The sequence below is a fragment of the Zootoca vivipara genome, chromosome 1, assembly GCF_963506605.1.
Source record: "Zootoca vivipara chromosome 1, rZooViv1.1, whole genome shotgun sequence".
Taxonomy (NCBI): Eukaryota; Metazoa; Chordata; class Lepidosauria; order Squamata; family Lacertidae; genus Zootoca; species Zootoca vivipara.
The window spans coordinates 55,526,868-55,547,048 of NC_083276.1; the positions used below are offsets into that span (position 1 = coordinate 55,526,868).

At 44.4% G+C, this 20,181-nt stretch overlaps 1 protein-coding gene across 1 annotated transcript in view; it reads right to left on the bottom strand.

The window, feature by feature from the left end:
• The window catches only part of LDLRAD3 (low density lipoprotein receptor class A domain containing 3), a 144,844-nt gene extending 126,108 nt beyond the window's left edge, over positions 1-18,736 (bottom strand). The window contains exon 1 of the mRNA XM_035116220.2: positions 18,682-18,736. The gene's annotated coding sequence lies outside the window, so the exon portion shown is untranslated. The remainder of the gene's footprint in view (positions 1-18,681) is intronic.
• Positions 18,737-20,181: the final 1,445 nt, after the last annotated feature.

The window sequence follows — 20,181 nt, forward strand, 5'->3', positions numbered from 1 at the left end:
TGATTCACCAAAGAGGCTTTTCTGAGGCCAAGTCCCCTTGTAGAATTCAAGCTTAAGTGTTTGCAGATACCCACTCCTGTAATGGACTAGTGACGTCCTCTTTCTGAGTTTTCTCGCATGAGAATCCTAGCCTAAATGTTTGTGGCCACTTATTCCTGGATTAAACTTGATTTTAAAAAAATAAGATAATATATATGGATTTCATTCCAGTTCTAAAATATATAAATGCACTCATGTAATCACACAGACTCCAATGTGCCCCCGCCCTGTGCATTAATATGAGCACAATGAAGAATGTTGACAAGCTGGAACGTGTGCAGAGGAGGGCAACCATGATGATCAAGGGTCTGGAAACTAAACCTTACAAGGAGCACTTGAAGGAGTTGGGTATGTTTAGCCTAGAAAAAAGGAAACTCGGAGGAAATAGGATAGCCATCTTCAAATATCTTAAGCAGGGGTAGGCAAGGGAGCAGTGGACTCAAAAGGTTGAAAACCTCTGACCTAAGCTATCAATTTACATAACTGCTTGACTAACAACCAACACAAAACAAGTAGCATCAAGGACTCACCTGGGTATGTGCTCATTTTTGGTGCCAGATGGAATTGACAGGTGCAGAGGGGGAGAAAGCAAGAGATGCCAAAATGAAAGATTAGCTCAGCAAATCCATGGCAACCTTGATGAGTTATCTCAGGATTTCCCCCTTCACACATTTAACTAATGAACAAACTAAACCACCAACTGAACCTAACTAAATATAGAATGATTGTGTGGTTAAATGGGGAGGTCTCCAAACATAAACAATATAGTCTTAGGCAAGTCATTACCGTACGTCTTAGTCTCTGAACATGAATTCTGTCCGGAATATCCGGGAAACTACAGCACATTTTGTGAGTTTCCCAGGGGGTCCGAAAGATGGGAAAAGAGCACCCTTCCACTCACAGTTTTTCCTCCAGCCTCTGCCCTCTATTTTCTCCAGCTGCTGGTACAAAAACACCCATACAGACAAGTACACACACACAAGCAAACAAACAAACAGAACAAGGACCACCCACTTGCCTCCAAGCACATCAGTATTCAGCTTTTAAAAAATTAAACTACCCACCCAGGCATTTCTGTTGGTGTTGCCTCAGGTGCTAGCTCCTATACCCTACTACGGTATTATTTCCCTCTCCATCTCTGCCCCCTCACTCCTCACCCAGTTCATCTGATTGGAAGGACCAGCACAACTGTCTCCCTGGTCTTAGCTTTAACAATTATATAGACGTTAAATAGGCAATAATTCTCAAATTATTATGTAGCTTGGGGTTCCCTGCCCCATAAACGGGCCACAAAGAACCTAAGAATGTTTGTATGTAATATATAACAATATAGGGTTTTTGTTCAACCTGGGTATTTGTTTTTGTTTTTTGTGTGCACAGGCTGAAAAAATGAGAGTGGGAATGTGTTTGGTTGTCATACCTCTTGTATCAGATTGATGAGTATAAAAATGTGAGGTTGTGTTAATTATGGACAAAACCTTATAATAATATACTGCGGCATTTCATAAATGACTGGCTGCCGCTTTGGTAAGTCTTTGAATTAGTCACCATGCTTAGTTGCAGGATTTTGATAGATTCGAAATCACAAACAATCCTTTTCTTTTAATTATATCACACCGAGATGATAAATGTGGCTTCTAGAAACATTTATAAAAAGGACTTCTTCATTAGCATTTATCATACCAGCCATGCCTCTTACCATATGAGCACATATCCATTTACCGGTTAAAATTCATCTTCATTATGGCTTTCTAATGTTTTGATCTTTTAACTCTGCTTCTAGCTAGGAGCTGTTCCAAAGACTCTGGAAAAATTTAGCTCCAAATGGCAATTGTGCGGTGCAGTGACCTAGACAAAGGTCTTCATTAGTCATCCAATATTCCGCATGAAGGCGAGCCAGTGGAAATTATGTGGGCTAAGGAAGTATTAATTCCCACCATTTACATACCATTAAGTGCCATTTTGTACATTGCATTTTAAAAGTGTACTAGAAGATTTTACATCTACACCTAGATGCAATCTATTGTGACAGAGGCCAAGCTAGACATGGGTTAATTGTGTGAATGCAATTAGCATGCACATTTTTGTTATGTAAATAGTACCTGCAGGAAAGTCTGTGCCATGAAAAGCAGGAAGATTGACTTTTTCCTTTCCCTATTGCATTCCTGAAGAAGAAATATCCACTCCCAAACTACTACAGTCGTACCTTGGTTATCAAACAGCTTAGTTCTCAAACATTTTGGCTCCCGAACGCCGCAAACCCAGAAGTGACTCTTCCGGTTTGCAAACTATTTTTGGAAGCCAAACGTCCAATGGGGCTTCCGCAGCTTCCAATTGGCTGCAGGAGCTTCCTGCAGCCAATCAGAAGGCGTGATTTGGTTTTCAAACGTTTTGGAAGTTGAACAGACTTCCGGAACGGATTCCATTTGATTTCCAAGGTACGACTATATGCATTTTGAGGAAAGCTTTCAGTTGAAGCTAATTAATGTCATGTTTAGTTTGGCCCAAGTAGATGTTTGCAAAGGTGACTATGATACAAGTACAGTTGTGAAGCCTTTATGCTTTGGCCTGTAGGTGATTTTCTTCAGAAAAACTGCTGGGCTGGGGTTTGAGGTTAAGAGGGGCCACCACAGTGCTCCAGGCCCAGTTAGCTGGAGGGGCCTTGTACGTAGGCCAAATAATCCAGCTTCCTGCTTGATTTCCTGCAGGAAAACCAGAGCTTCAACATCCCCAATAGACAGCTATCCAATATCTGCTTGAAGGCCTCTTGTGAAGGAAAAGTGCTCCCCTTCTCGTGGCAGTACCCTATTTAATTGTCAAGCTGTTCTTACTAGAAATGTATCCTAATGTTCAATCAAGCCTGCTCTCCTGTAATTTAGGTTCATTATTAATATTATTATTTATTAAATTTGTATACAGTAGGTGGTTCACTACATAAAAATGCAATATAAAAACACAAAATACATAATAAAAAACAATAACCCCCACACACAAACAAATAACCCCTCCCCCGTAAACTCCTTAGACCTCTTTCCGTAATCCGAGTCAGCAGTGAACCTTTGCTCTGTTCTGTGTTGAAATTAAGGTCCCGGACTTATCCCAGCCCTCCCCAATGGGTGAGAGGGTTGTGACAAAACAGGACCAGAGGCTGGAGAAAGAGAGTCTGGGAACTATATTTAAAATGCATCAGCCAAAGACCAGTGAATGCATTTCAGTGTATGAAAGGTATAAGCATAATCCACAGAGACTATTATAAGAAAATCACATTATACATAAATGAATATTGGGTGAATGAGGATACAACAAACATTATATGCAGGCAAATACTACAACTTACATGAAAAACAAAAGAGAATATGGACATGCACTATTAAACCACACAATGGAATATCTATTAGCTGTTCTGTGCAAAGATCACCATATGTTATATTGGGATTAACTTTTAACTTAGCTCTACTTAAATTGTCATTTTACCTCAGTATTTTTGCCTATTACAAGCAGTAATTGTGACATGCAACACTAGCAACATCAGTTTTAACTACTGTTCAGCTCTACTTTGATTTACCATCTAGTTTTCTTACGAATCCAAACAAGCTGAAAGCTTTTTTCTGTGTTCCCAGCTATATAGCAATTTATCCTAAAGGCTGAGAAAAGAGAAAAGGGAAAAGAGCTCAGCTACCTTTCCAAGCAGGGGTCCAAAGGTACATGTTTCTGCGGACTCATGAGAGGTTTGAAAGGCGAAGCCAGCATTTCTGCTTCCTACATCCCAAATCCCAGGCAGAGAGAGACATTAAGATACACATTAGGAACATAGGAAACTACCTTATACTGAGTCAGACTATTGGTCCATGTAACCCAGTGTTGCCTTCACTGATTGGCAGTCACTGCCTAGGGTTTCAGGTATGAGTCTTTCCCAGCCCAACCTGGATATATGGAGGATTGAACCTAGGGGCATGTGCAAGTCGTGTGCTCTGCCACTGAGCTACAGCCAGAATTTTTTGACCAACAATTCCTTCCATTGTACTCCATACCTTCACTACACACCAAGATCCGTCCCCCCCCCAAAAAAATGACAAGAGCAAGTTAAGTGTCAGCCTTTTTAAATCACTGAAGAGTACTGTCTTGTCTCCTCTCAGTCTTCTCCAGTTAAATAGGGCCAATTCCTTATTAGGACTTCTTTTTCAGTCAGATCACACTAGTGCAGGATAAAATGCAACTACTACTTCTTATGTCTTGGAAACTGTAGTGTTACTAATGTAACCAACCATCACATTAACCTCTCTGGTAGTCATTTCACACCGTTAGCTCATGTTCTGCTTGACTCTAAGACAATGTTCAAATGTAGTGCTGCCAAGCCAGTATCCCCCATCCTACGGTATATCTTTACATTTGATTCCCCCTTACTCCAAATGCAGAATTTTGTACTTGTCTCTGCTTAATTTCATTGTGGTACGTTCAGCCCGGTTTTCCATTCTATCAAGATTATTTTGTCTTCTGCAGTGCTAGCTTTCTTTCCTAATCTTGAGTTATCCACAAATTTGATAAGGATATACTCCACCCCTTCATTGGATACTATAAAAAATGTCGAAGGGTAGTTGTCATGGATATGGCATGGGAGTTATAGTATGAACAACTCTGAATCCTTGGTCAAGAGCAATGGATGTTGGGAGAGACAGCAAGAGTAGGCTGGGCCTTTAACAAAACTTGCTAAGTCCCTCTCTGCTAGCCCCAATTAGCTGCCTGCAAAGGAATGTGGTAATTGCCTTTGGCTGAAGAAGAAACACCAGTGTTCCCTATTTCCTTATGGTACGGATGGGAGGGGGTTTAATCACTCTATCCTGTCCACCTGGGGTCGGCTTGACCCTGATGAGTTGGGAGGGAATGAGAGAACTGCCTTACTATCTGCTAGTATTAGATCAGAGTGTGAAGTAAGACAGGTGAAGACAAATGGGCAACACCTGAAATCATTGGTAAACTGCTAATTGGAGCCTCAATTCCATTGGTGGGAAAACGGAACCCCACCTGACCCTTTCCCCATAACTTGGGAGTTCTAGCATTAGAACTTTGCATTTTGCCACTTGCAATTTTGCCGGAGCTTCTGCAAGTATGAAGCTGTGAGAAGAGAAGGGGGGCCTGCGGGCTGCGCCTTCTGAAAGCTTTGCAACAAGTTATATCTGCGTAACCGTATGTATCCTTTAGTTAGAGCAATTTGAATGCTTATGTTTATTATTTGCGATCTCTGTAACCTCACAAGAAATGTGCACTGCTATTTTTAAGTTGTATGTTTTACACTTTTTAATAAAGCCTTGAAAAGGTATATTTTGGTTTGGACCTTGAGTATTGTTCAGGGTGGGGCAACTAGTCCGGTCCCTTGACCCTTTGGTCGCATACTGAGTGTTGGGCTGCACAAGTGAGTGTGCCTGGGTTTGAGTAAAGAAACCAAACCGGTTGAATTTCTGCCTGCTTTATTAAGAGTAGTCAGAGGCTTGCAACCTTGAACAAGGCGGAGAAGCTTTCCCTTTTGGGCTCTCTGGCCAGGTGCAAGTGAGAAAGGGTGGTGGCAGCGAACTACCGGGAAATTGTTTTGACTACGGCTCACAAGAGAAGTGCCGAGTTGTGTGTTTCCCACACGTTGCAAAAGCCAGGAGATTGGCTGGGTCGGGCAAGTGAGAGCCACCGACCATTACAGTAGTCCCAAAACATCTGGAGGGCCGTGTTTGCTTATGCCTGTTGTTAGGAAACCCCTATTCACATCAGAGATCTACAATGCCCAAAGTGGTTTAACACTTAATTCGTCTTCCCACGACACTCCTGCATCTCTCCTAACAACTCTCAGCTACCTTAACACACTAAAGTTCCCCAGGGTTCTTTGGGGGAAGCCTTGACTGTTAAGGTGGTAAGATACTACTTTAAATATATAGTGCAGACGGGGCCATACTGAGTCAGATGGTTGGTTCCTCTGGCTCAGTATTGCCTGTATTGAATGGCAATGACTCTGCAGCGTTCCATGCAAGGGATGTTGCCAGCCCTACCTAGAGATGCTAGGGATTGAGCCTGGGACTTTTGCATGCAAAGAGATATTCTGCCACTGAGCTGCACACAGCCCTTCTCCAATATAGCAACATATTCTGTTGCGCAACCTTTTAAAAAATCCATTTAGCTGTAATTAATGTTCCAGGTACTAAAAGCATAAAGGTAAAGTTACAGGTAGGTAGCTGTGTTGGTCTGCCGTAGTTGAAACAACAACAACAACCAAAATTCCTTCCAGTAGCACCTTAGAGACCAACTAAGTTTGTCATTGGTATGAGCTTTCCTGTTGATTTGTCTTTTGTATACATTATTTAACATTTCTGAGATTTTACTTTAGGATTTATTTATTTATTTTACAAAAAAGCTTGCAAATATTATTTAGGAGTTATAAATGCTCCATATTATTGACATCTTCCTATTTGTATGCGGGTGTGTCGTGGGAACATTCGGCATGGAGATTTGGAGCGTTCACTATGCAACAAATAATCAAAAACGCAATGTCATCTTTGTCTTCAGAAAAAAATTAAATGAGATGCGATAGTTTCTATGGAGTCAATAATTCAGGGAACAGAACAGAAAAATTTTGCTCTCTTGTGTTTTACAAAATAATTGGCTGTAATCTGTGTTTGTTCTAGACCTGTGCATGATGGGATCAGTAGGTCTGCTCCTCTTGTTACATTTCTGAAAGCTCAAATGCCCTTAGTTGCATGTCTCTTGCCGAGCAAAACAACCTGGTTTTTAATTAACTTGAGCTTTGTGAATCCAGTTAAATAAATTTGTCAAGCTCATTTGGTGGTGTAAATGTATCTTGTCTGTGGCAGAAAGCTCCCCAGTGCTGTAGCCCCTCAAGTTTGAATGTTGATTCATGATGAGTTTGTTGCTGGGTGATAACATCTCTCCTTGGAAACAGAACATTCTGCCGAATGTGGACAAATTCAGATTTCCAAAGAATCAATTGAAATAGATTTCGAATGGTTAAACCACATTAAATTCAAGATGGGCGGACTTCCGGCGAGCCAAGATGGCGAGCGGCACGGCAACGCATAGCTCCTGAGAGCAATCAGCCTGCCCGTGCCGCCTGGCCAGCCCCCGGACCTCAAAAACCGCCGAGATAGCCGCCGCCGTTGCACGGGCGCCCGGAGAGCCTGGTGGAGCAACCGGGGAGCCGCTGGAGGCCCCCCGGCGACCCCACCGGACCGAAGCTGAGGGCGCCCGGCCGGCGGCCCAACAAAGCTCCAACGCGGCGACGGCCGCGATCACCCACGGCCCCAGCAACAGCCGCGCGGGTGTCGGAGACGCCCGGCGGATCGAGCGGAGAGCCGCTGAGGCTCCCCCGCGGGCCTGCCGGGCCGAAGACGGGAGCTCCAGTCGGGAGCTCCAGACCAGCAACCGGGCGAGATCCGGAGACCCCGAGGCCTCTGACCGCCCTCCACGTGGCGACCCGGAGAGGGCCTGCCTCACGGCCGCGGCCACTCCCACCGCTACACCAGACGCCCCAGAGGGGGAGAAGAAGGAAAAAGACCCCCCCCCGGAGAGAAAGGCCCTGACCCAATAGCTTCTGCGCCGCCGCAACGGGGAGCCTTGCTAGGCACCGGCGCGCCAGAAGCAGAAGAGCACACCACCCCCATCGTCGCTGCCGCCGCCACCGCATCAAACCCCAAGGAGGAAGAAACAGAAAGGTGAAGGGAGAGGAGAGAGGGGGGGAAGGGAAAAGGGAGAAGAGGACCCCTCGCCACCCACAAGCCAAACGAGGGGGAAGAACCCCCCCCGGAAACCCCCCTACCCCCTACGGCCATAGTCGCTGCTACCACCACCAAGGCCTCCATCGCACTGCTCCCCCCCCAGGTGAAAACCCAAACCTATACTCCAGAACCACAGCTACCAAGTGGGAAGGAGGGAGAGGGGGGAGAGGAGAGGAGAGGAAGAGGAGAAAGAGGCAGAAGAAGGGCACATAAAATACCTGGCCCAGCCTAAGCCTACCTCCGCAACCACTGGCGCACCAAGAAAAAGCCACCCCCTGGGAGGACACCACGTCCCCTGGCTCTCTATTTTCCCTCTTACATATTGGTACTCCTATCCTCACCCTCATTTTATTTTATCTTTTACCTTATTTTCATCTCATTTTTTAAAGTGTTATCTATCCAGACTCTTCTTTCATCTTTTTTAACGCTTACTTTACTTCATTTTACTTAATCCCACATACACATATTTCCCTCCTCTAACCCCCTCCCCGCATCCAGATCTTATCCATATCAACAGCATATTTGCCTGCTCAGTTGTCCCCCTGCTCTTCTCCTTCCCTCTCCCTTCCCCTGTATAATCTTCACTCTCTTTTCCTTTATTCACTTCCCCCACCCCCTACACCAACCAAGAGGAAAAAAGAGGAAAACCAACTAAAAAACAACTAAACTTAAAAACAACAACAACAAAACTCTGCCTAAACCCTCTCCCCTCCTTCCACCCCTATCTTCTCCTCTCCTTTTCTTTCCCTCCTTCTTTCTTTCCCTCCCCCCTTCCTTCCCTCCCTCCTTCGTTCCTTTTCCCCTCCTTATTCCTCTCTCCTTTTCCTCTCTCTCCCTCTCCCTCACTCTCTTTCCGCCTCCATCTCATCTCGCTCTACTTTAACCACCATCAGTCCAGTTACTCGCCCCCCAACCCGACGACGCTACTGAGACGAACACAGAAACCTTAAAGCAGTTCCTAAGCCACGCTCTGCCAAAGCCACCAATCAACATCGCCTGACCAACTCAACAACAACAACAACAAAACCCACCAACGCCACAAGTCTTGACCACAACACATCACACCACAAAAAGAAACCAAGCAGACCTCAAGCCCCAAACCAAAACCAGCAAAGAGACCGAGGAGACATCAACCAAAGAGATGGCGAATCATGCCGAAGCCGCACAACCCCACCAAGGAACCGATCACCCAGCAACGCTAAATGAAATGAGAGAAGAAATGATAGAAATGGAAAAGAGACTAAAAACAGCACTGCAAGCCGCAGTAGAAACCGCAGTGACCCCCCTGAAGGCTCTTATCAATGAGCTGACCTCCAAAGTGATAGACCTAGAGAACAAAAATCAATCGCAGGAGAGAATAATAGAACAGTACCAGGAGGAAAACACACTCATGAAAGAAAAACTGAACAAACTGGAAACAGAAAATGAAGAAATGAGAATCAAACAAGCGGACCTGGAAGATCGAAGCAGACGCTGCAATATCCGCTTTCGCAACTTCCCCGAAAATGCAGAAGAGAGAAGTCCAGCCGACCTAATTGTAGGCTGGCTGAAAAACACAATCCCAGGTCTGAAGCTCGAGATACACGACCTGGAAAGGGCTCACAGAGCCCTACGAGCCAAGCCGAAAGCTGACTCCCCCCCCAGAGACATCATCGTATGCTTTGCGCGCTACAGGAAGAAAGAAGAGGTTTGGAATAACCTCAGAAACTCAAACAACCTCCAATACAAAGGAAACAACATATCGGCCTTCCAAGATCTATCACAAGACACCCTAAAACGGAGGAAAAACTTACGCCCATACACCCAGCGCATCCTGCAAGCAGGTTACAAATACCGATGGGGCTTCCCCTTCCGCCTCATCGTAACAACCAGCACAACACAACACATGGCAACCAACGTACCAGAAGCCAAGCAACTACTGGAAGACCTCGGAATTGACCTTCCACCGGAAGAGCAACAGGAAGACTCACCAAGCAACAGCCAGGATCAGGACCACGGCAATGAAACAACAGCAAACAAATGGACAAGAGTGGAACGAAAAGGAAGGCAACGAAAGCGACCCAACAAGACGTATCAATACAACCAAAGACGGACACGCACAGAATCACCCCGCCGAGGAGTCAGCACTAGAAACCAGACCAAGATCACCCAGATCTACTCTTCACAGAGGAACAACAACTACAACAACAACAACACCCAATGAAGCAACCGGAATACATCCCAAATCGCAGGACTGGTGATTCCCCCTCCCTTCTCCCCTCCCTCCCTAAGCTACAAAATTAGCTAACAACAGCACCCCCCCCCTAACACCACATCCCCACAGAAAACCCCCCAACACCAGTCCAGACAACCCCGACTACATTCCCACCACCCGACAACCCACACCCTCATTACCCCCCTCAGTCACACTAGGAAAAACCAACCCGTACAACTTTCAAAACACAACCCAAAATCAGGCAAAATTTGATACCTAACCTACAAAACGGTGGCACTAGAGCGTACCAATACACACACACCCCAAAAGATGTTGCTGTTTTCACGGGCAACATCGCCTTTGAACCTCATACAAGTCATTGGCGTCACAATGACGCCTCAAATCGTCTCGCTGGACACCTCCCATCACAAAAGACAAGGGGGCCGGCTTGTTCTTGTACATGCCCCCACACACCAGCTGAGACCCAGGACCAACCGGCTAACCGCCAAAAGGTCCAAAACTCCCCCAACAAACACCTATATGACTACATATAGGAAACCCTCTACAACCTACCCTCCACCCCTCAACCCAATTCTAATTCCAACCCCACTATTCCCCTACCCAACACACCCTAGGTCAGCGCAACTCCAGCGGTTCTCCAAACAACACAAAGAGAGAGGCAGGACGACCCGGACGGGTTGGCAAGTAATCACCCTACACAACAGAGAAGCAAGATGGCTAACTTAAAAGCAATTACACTAAATGTGAGGGGGTTGGGAAACCCCATCAAAAGAAAACGCATCACCACATACATAAACTCCATGAAACCACACATCACCTTTCTACAAGAAATACACAATCCACCCAAAGGGAGCAAACTCCTGAACGACCCCCGCTTCAGTCAACAGTGGGTGGCAAACGGCTCAGGAAAAGCCCGAGGGGTAGCAGTGATACTCAGTAGAGACCTAAACTTTAAAGCCACAACAATCCTAAAGGACAAAAGAGGCAGATTCATCTTTGTCAAAGGGGCACTAGACGGCAAAACTAAACTGACAATAGGCTCTATATACGCCCCAAATTCGAAACAACTAGACTTCTTCCAAAAGACACTAAACAAATTCCTCTCCTTCACGGAAGGGGAAGCAATCCTGGGAGGTGACCTCAACCTAAATATGAAAGGCATATCCCTGAAAGACACTCACCCTACAACCTCACGGGCAAACCTCCTCAAAAAAACTCCCCCAATAAATAGGGACTCTTATAAATTACTAAAAATGCTAAAAAACAGGGGTCTCTATGACATTTGGGGTGCAAAAAACCCAGGAGACACCACTCATACATTCCAATCTGGACGCCATGGCACAAGGTCCAGACTGGACAGCATTCTGCTCACACAGGGCCTGATCCCTCTAGTAGAATCAACAAACATAGGCAACATCAAAATCACAGACCACGCCCCAGTAGAAGCCACTATTAGAATAGGAGAGGGAACGCAAACCACCCCATCATGGTCCTTCAGTCCCATCCTAACTACAAACAAAGAAATTAGAGAGAGGCTCACAAAAACTCTCCAGAACTACTTCAAGGAAAACGATGTAGACAATACATCAACCCCCCTCTTATGGGACGCAATGAAAGCGGTCACCAGAGGAGTGTGCATAAAAGAAAAAGCACTCCTCAAAAAACAAACCTCTTCAAAAATCAATAAGATAGAACAAGACATCAACATTCTCTCATCTCGCTACAAACAAACAGGTTCTAAAAAAATACTTAAACTTATAGAACAAAAAAGAAGAGAAATAGACTCCCTAGAAATCAATAAAACAATGATCAACATCTTATACTCTAAGCAACGCTTCTACGAACACGGGGGGAAAAACTCCAGACTATTAGCGAACAGATGTAGGAAAAAAGCACTCAAAACAAGAATACACTGCATCACCAAAAAAGATGGCAACATAACATTCTCCCCTAAAGAAATAACTTCAGAATTTGCAGAATTCTACTCCATCCTATACACCTCCCATAACCCATCAGAGAAGGAAATCAGACAATTCCTAGCAGGACTGACCATGCCTACCTTAACCGAGGAAGAACAGGAATTCATGGACAGCCCTATCACCCCAGAAGAAATAGACACAGTCCTCAAAAACCTGAAACCACACAAAGCCCCAGGTCCAGACGGCTTCACAACAGAATTCTATAAGAAATTCAAAGAACCCCTAATGCCGTACATGACACGCCTATTTAACGACATCATGAAAGGAAAATCCATCCCCCAAACCTGGACACACTCCAAAATAATCTCCATCCCAAAACCCCTGAAGGACAGCCTCAAAGCAGAATCATACCGCCCGATCTCACTAATAAACCAAGACTACAAGATATTCACATCAATCTTGGCCAACCGCCTAAAAACATTCCTATCCAAACTAATAGCCCCAGACCAGACTGGCTTCGTCCCCGGTCGCAACATTACAGACCCTATCAGGAAACTACTGAACCTGATTGAACATAGCAAGGCAACTAAACTCCCACTAACAATCATGTCACTAGACATCCTCAAAGCGTTCGACTGCTTAGAGTGGAAATACCTCCTAGAAGTACTAAATAGCATGAGATTCGGCCCCAACTTCCTACAAACTCTAAAGCAAATATACTCCCAAGCCTCAGCAAAATGCAGAATCAATAACATGGACTCAAATACCATAGTAATCCAAAGAGGCACAAAGCAAGGATGCCCACTGTCACCTTTCCTCTTTATCCTGGCTCTGGAACCCCTAGCAATCCGTATTCGAGCAGCCCCAGACATCAAGGGAATGGAAATAAAAGGCAGAACCTACAAACTAGGGCTATTCGCTGACGACCTAATGGTCACAACACCAGATCCCTTAAACACTGCAACTTCCCTAATCAGAGAACTCAACACTTTCGCAACAGTGTCGGGACTACGAGTAAACTTTACAAAATCAGAAGCCATGTGCTTCAACACCCCCCCACACATTCAAAGAAAACTCACCAACACCACCAAGATAAAACTCTGTCATACCAAATTTAGATATCTAGGGGTACAAATAACCAAAAACCTCAACAAATTATACCTACACAACTACAAACCCCTGTGGCAACAAATAAACAAAGACCTAAAGAGATGGAACAGCATGAACTTCACCCTCTCAGACAAGATAGCCACGATCAAAATGATCACCCTCCCGAAACTAACCTACCTATTCCAAACCCTCCCAATCTGGATACCCCCAACCCAGCTTCAAAGATGGCAACGAAAACTACACTCCTTCATCTTCTCACACAAAAAACCAAGAGTAAGCACCAAATACCTGCACCTCCCCACCTCAGAAGGAGGTTGGGGGATCCCCAACATACAAGCATATTACAGTGCCAACCAAATACGACATATAATCCCATATATACTAGAAGATGAGACAAAACAATGGACACACCTTGAGAGGGAGACAATCGAGACTTCTATAAAAACAACAAACCCCTGTCAGCACAAGAAATACAAACCAAACTAGAAGACACCCAAATACCCTGGTTGGCACAAAACCAAATCCATACACTCCTAAACAATCCAGCAATAAAATCAGCGGCAACCAGACCCCCTACAACATTTGAAAACCTACTAACGACAAAGGGACACGGCAAAGGACTGGTATCCGCAATATGCAAAATACTACTCAAAAGCCCCACGAACCCCCTAAACGCTATCAAACAACAATGGGAGGATGACATAGGATATGAAATAAACCCCACCCAATGGACCAAAATGTGGTCTAAACCCCCCTTCAAATCCATATCAATAAAAAGAAAAGAACTCTCCATGAAACTAACCTACAGGTGGTACCTAACCCCAAGAAAACTAGCACTAATACACCCAGGAACCCCACCAAAATGCTGGAGAGGGTGCACCTCCACAGGAACATACCTCCACATGTGGTGGGAATGCCCCAAAATCCAATCATTCTGGACAACAACCATAAGAGAAATTTGTAAGATAACCAAGCAAGTACTAGAAATCACCCCAGAACTGGCCTTATTAAACATCTTTCAAGACAACAACGCCCACGCAGATTACAAAGAACTCATAACCCACCTATTGTCAGCAACCAGAAACATCATAACCAGACACTGGAAAGACCTGTCAGGAGCAAACATGGACCAATGGTATCAAGTAGTATGGGAAACGGCCCTACTAGAAAAACTAACCAGTAAGCTGAAACTAGCACGGGGACAAACAGAAGAAGACACATTCACCCCAGTATGGTTCCCCTTCATCACTTACACAGCCCAACAGGATAATGACAAAAACCCACCGTCAGCATTCAAATCAATATGGTTAAACTAACCAAAACACCCACCCAACCCACTCACACAAGAAACCAAAGACCACCACAGCCATCCAAAAATGAGCAACCACACCCTACGCCAACCCCCAACCTCTCTCGGCAACAAAGGAGTACAAGCGAACAACAGAGAACCCGCACAAACAACGCTGACACTGAACGCCTACATATATCTAGGAAAACAGAAACATAGGCATCCCACCCCACCCACCCACCCCACCCACCTCTACCCCCCTTCCTCCTAATGTCTCAACAAGCAAGATTGATGTATAACAATGGGAAAAAAAATATGAGACTGCATTACCTTTGTAAACCAAGAAAATCCTCAATAAAACTTTAAAAAAAAAATTCAAGATGGGCTTCCTGTAGCCAATCCATTTATCCGCTGGCTGAAGTTTGTTTGCTCAAGAGTAAGCTGCAGAAATGAACGAGCTCTTTGTTTATACATATCCTAACATATAACTCCTTATGGCCAAGCTAAATATAATATGGAGTAGTCCATATTTTGGTTTGCTTTTTCTGTGGGGGGGGGAGCAGTGGCTGTGAATGGTCGTTTAACCCTTTCCTCCCATGACATTCTCCCAATCAAAATTGCCCTCCTCTCCCCAAAGGTATCAGTCGTGCAAGATGATGTTGAGTATGCAACTGAATCCCTTTCACAAAAGGGGTATCTTCTAGCATATCTTCTTCAGTGGCCTTTAAGAAGTTTTTGCCCATATGTTAGAATGATTTGGTGAAACTCTCAGAATCTGCTTTCATATGGCAGTCCAGAATTGCACTTATACCCAGACTGCATGATGTCCCCCTCCTTGTGGGCGAAGAATTTCAGTAGCTGAGCATCCAGTGGGGCACCTGTACCACACTTGAAATTCTGTACACAGTGGAAGGAGGGGATGCGTCAGCTTCTCTGTTGTGATAAGATTCCAGCACAGCTCAGTAAATGTCTAAAACTGAGCCACAGTTCTGTCTGCAGGGTAGGCCTGGCAGCTCTATTTAGAAAAGAAGACAAATGATTTGCATAATTCTTCCTGAGGTGATTTTTAAAAATTAAACTACCTAAGTAGTTTTTATTATTATTCATAGGAACTAATCAGGAATACAGAGCATTTGGCATGCATTGTTTTGTTCGGAAGGCACTTTCAGTTCCTTTTAGAATGAATTACATTAATTTCCCACCTCCGCTCAAAACACTAATATTTACTGCTAATTATCCCAGAACAGTCATAACAGAAAACACAAAGAAATGCAACATGATTATATCATCTGTAAATGCCTAAACTCGCTTCCTAGACAATAGGACCATATCAATAATTTCCATTAGCGTAATGGAGAGCAAGTAAACTAGAAAAAAACTTTTCTCCAAACCCCAAATGTAATGAAGACAAGTGATCACCGGGGATCATCTGGCGGTTGGGTGAAAAATCAATAAAATGAATGACCAGATCAATAAATAGTCCCTTTAGTGAATATAGAAGATTGCTTCAAAAAGATCCATTACTGGCGCTTTTGACATATAAATTACATATGGAAGATCAATACATCTGTATGATGAGAAAACCTTATGTAGCTCTGAAGGACTGGAGGTTGTGTTGCTTACTGTCACACATAACCAATTTCAGATCCTCAGCAGATGCAGATTTATTGAAGTCACTGTAACTGAAGCAAATGTTTCTGGCTGAGGATTACCGTAGCTATTATAGTCTCACTTCAAGTCCTGCTTTTTAATGCTGTCTAATATCTGACTGCCCTTCCTAGCAAAAGAGCATGAAAAATTAATGAATCAGCGATGACTATCTTGGGATATTCTCTGTACTTAGGTGTGCACTTGTGCAAGAACAGAAAACAATGACCTTACGGCGTAAACTGGCTCTGACATATGGATTTCAGCATTAATGGATCATTAATTTCCTATTTTCCCCAAAGTCCCATTGGTCCCTTGGATATTATACCAAGAGAAGATGGCTATGGATTCGCCCCATTGTGGCACACAGTCAGATCACCCGTGATCATGGTAGGTGCACCTGTCCTGTCGCTGAAGAGGAGGCAATTGTGTAACCATGACTGATGACCCAATATCACATTATTCAGATGTTGCTGGATGGTTCACAAGAACATCCAACCTGGCCAAAGGGAAGGAGAAGCGAAGGAAGCAGCAAGATGGGCCTTAGGAGGCCCTTGGAGAGCAAAGGAAGGGACAGGGGAGCCGGGACAGGGAGGCCTAATTGCTGCTGGGTGACCAAGAGAAGGGAGAAAGAAACAGAGGAGCCTTCTGCACCAAAAGACTGGGAAGATTTCTGCAGCAACCGCTCCAGTGCAGCAAGCCAGGAGCTTCTCAGACCTGATCCTGTACAAGGTTGTTGTGAAGCTATCTACATTAAGCAACACTGTGCACACTCTAGAGCATTACAAAGCTACCCGTATATTCCGGCGTATAAGATGACTGGGTGTATAAGACGACCCCCAACTTTTCCAGTTAAAATATAGAGTTTGGGATATACTCGCCGTATTAATAAAACGACCCGCCGTATAAGACGACACCCGACTTTTGAAAAGATTTTCCTGGGTTAAAAAGTAGTCTTATACGCAGGAATATACTGTAAATTAGAGTAGTTGGGGGTGGGGGTTGCAGTGCTTCCCTCCCCCAAAAGGAGTGTTCCTGTTCAGGGTTTCTGTCAGCCATTTCCTCCAAGCATAGCATTCCTCTCTCGCTTTCCCTATGCTCTCTTTTTCTTTTCCAACTGACTGTATACATTCTAGGAGTACTGAACATGCTCATATCAAACTGGGATTTTTGGAGCGGGGCAGGGGCAGTGTCCCCCTAGATAAAATAATAAAATAAAAAGCACTTTTGCAAACCTCAGATTTCTCCTGGCTTTACAAATGCCCCCTTCTTGTTTCTCAATAGCTTTGTCAAGCTACAATCCTGTTTGCATTTCCTACCCAAGTTCATTATTAGAAGGAGTGGTGGGGATTATGTTGATGAAGAGCTAGTGGCACTTCCATTTGGCCTAACAAAGCTTGTGGAACTCAAAATCCTGCTTACGCTTAGAATTGTAGAGTTGGAAGAGACCACAAAGGCCCTCTGGTCAAACCCCCTTCAAATACTTTTGCCCAATATGGGCCTTGAACTCTCGACCCTGAGATTAAGAGTACTATGTTCTACCAACTGAGCTATACCCATCATGTTACCAAGAGAAGTCGACAGAATCCTCTTACCTGTCGTCCACCCTCAGACTGCATGGCTTCACTTTGAGCGCAGTCAGTGTAAACTGATTATAGAGAGAAGCTTGCAGCGTGATGCACAAATTCTCTTACCGGTCCCCCCCCACACACACACACATGTTGCATATTTACTATAGAAAGGGGTGTTCCCAGACTGCGGAGACATTTTATTGCAGGCTTCCCCGAGATGTCAGAAACAGCAGAAACATTTCTTGTCTAACATCAAGCATCCGTCGCTAATAACCAGGCACTTCCACGTTTTCCTACCTAACATAAAAGAGAGTGGGTGTTACTAGACACATCACAATTGAATAGGCATTAATAAACACTAATGAAGTCTTGGGGGACAGACGTAGGCAGTTATTCAGTTTTACTCTGGGGAGACTTGCCTGCGACCTAAGTAGTGAACCTGTGTAGCCATGTTAATAAGCTTACAAGATCACAGCATGAGCTTGCATGGCCACGGGCCAGATATCATGGCTGCAGTTCATCCCTGGTGTCACATATGAGTCAGAGGGATGAGAGTTACACCAGGGAAGATCTTTGGCTCACTGCTGCTCGTCATTAGAGATTATGCACATGCAAGATACCTAGACTGGATTAAGGGGATCTGAGGATTCTGCTTATAGTTTCTGACATTCTTCTGGTGCATAAAAACAAAACAAAAAACCCACAAATATTAACATGATAATATATTAGCTATATATTTTGTGTCTGCAAGGAGAAGAGTTGTGGTTCACACTCACCTGCCCCATCCCCAAATGACTACTGATCTGTTTTGCAGCAAGTAGCCAATAAATGTCTTTGCTCTGTGTCTGGGTCAAGATAAATGGGACACAGAATCCCATAAGAGCTGGACTCCAGACAGGAAGTTTTAGAGGCAGTGCACAGTTCATGGCTTGAAGGAAAATGTCACCAGTAGGCAGGATCTGATTTCAAGGCTGGCCTAATGATGTGGCTGGTGCAGAGCCAATGGGAAACAATTCCCGCTTGGATGAGATTACACCCGTGCACCCGTCAAGGCACATTCCCTTTCCTGCTCTTTGTAAAAACACCCCTGAGAACAGCAGTCCCTTTCTCTATCTCTTACCGGCCTCCTGCTAATGCAGCTTCTTCCGAAAGCTGTGCAAATTTGCCAACAGCGTAGAAAATGTGGCGTTTCCCGCTTGCCATCACCCCCTTCTGAAATCTCACTTTTTACAAAACTGTGACCGAGGAATCAATCTGGCACGAGTGGCTCTGTCGGATGTGGCACAGCATATCGTGGCTGCAGGGAAATGTGTCAGTTCCACTTCATGGCCACACCTTTGACGCAGAACACTAGGATGGGAGCGGTCTAAAAAGCACCGGAAATCTTAGCTCCTCTCTCAGGGCATAGCACTAGCCCAAACAAAATATCTTTCTACATGTCTTACTGCAAAGCACATTTGAAATTGACGTTTCTCTTGCTGGTGGTGGGGGTGAGGACTGTTCAGATCACCATTTTTTGCTGAGAGTGTTTTCCTGCCTTATTTGGAAACACATACACCGTAATAACAACGAAGAAACCAGTTACAGGTAGGTAGCCGTGTTGGTCTGAGTCGAAGCAAAATAAAAAAATTCCTTCGGTAGCACCTTAAAGACCAACTAAGTTTATATTTTGGTATGAGCTTTCGTGTGCATGCACACTTCTTCAGATACCAAGAAACCAGTCAGTGTCACCCATGCAGCCACTTTCCACAGCTATGCATATGTTCTAAAAAATGTTTTGAACATAGAATTCAGATTCTGTTGCAGCAAAAACGAATTGCAGGGCATCATCGGATAGAGGGTTGCTGCATTAGATTTCCCCTAAGTCTGCAATTCAATGGTGTTGCGTAAATGGCCCCATTTGCACACAGTTGAAAGGGTGGTAGCCTTCCTGCAAGGCAATAAACTGGTTGCAGGAAAAAAATATGTGTACCTTTTTGCAAAATCACAGTTGTTTGTTGTTGTTGTGAGACAGGACACCCCAGAAGTGATTTTTCAGATTAGAATTGTATTTCTGGTAAGTCTTTGTTACAGGGCACATATGTCCTCCAAACATCAAGTATGGCAGAGATCTTAGGATCCATTGTGCCCTCTAACAGGACCAGCTAGCATTTTCTCCCCCAGACTCTCCTCTCCTCTCTCCTGGAATTCAGTGGTTCCCATTGTCTTCTGTGGGAGGAGATTTACAGCTGCAGTTGGAAGGCAGTTGAGATTACAATAAATCTTGTCTTCCTCCTGTTCTCTTCATCCTAATGGTTCTTTCTTCCATAAATCAACTCAATTAACTGTAAACATTTTTTATTCATTATGTCTTCCTGGTCTTGGGGCCGAACTTAACTATCCATTTTTAAATGCCTTCATGGTCTTGGGGATTGGATTATGAAACATTTCATCTGTGTTACCTCATGCGGCAGCTGATGTCATAGAATCATAGAGTTGGAAGAGACCACAAGGGCCATCCAGTCCAACCCCCTGCCAAGCAGGAAGCACCATGTCATTGTTGGACACCTGCTGGACCCACCTTAATTCTTTCCTAGCCCAGTCTCTAAGCAGTGCATCATTATAATTTCCATTGCTGCCC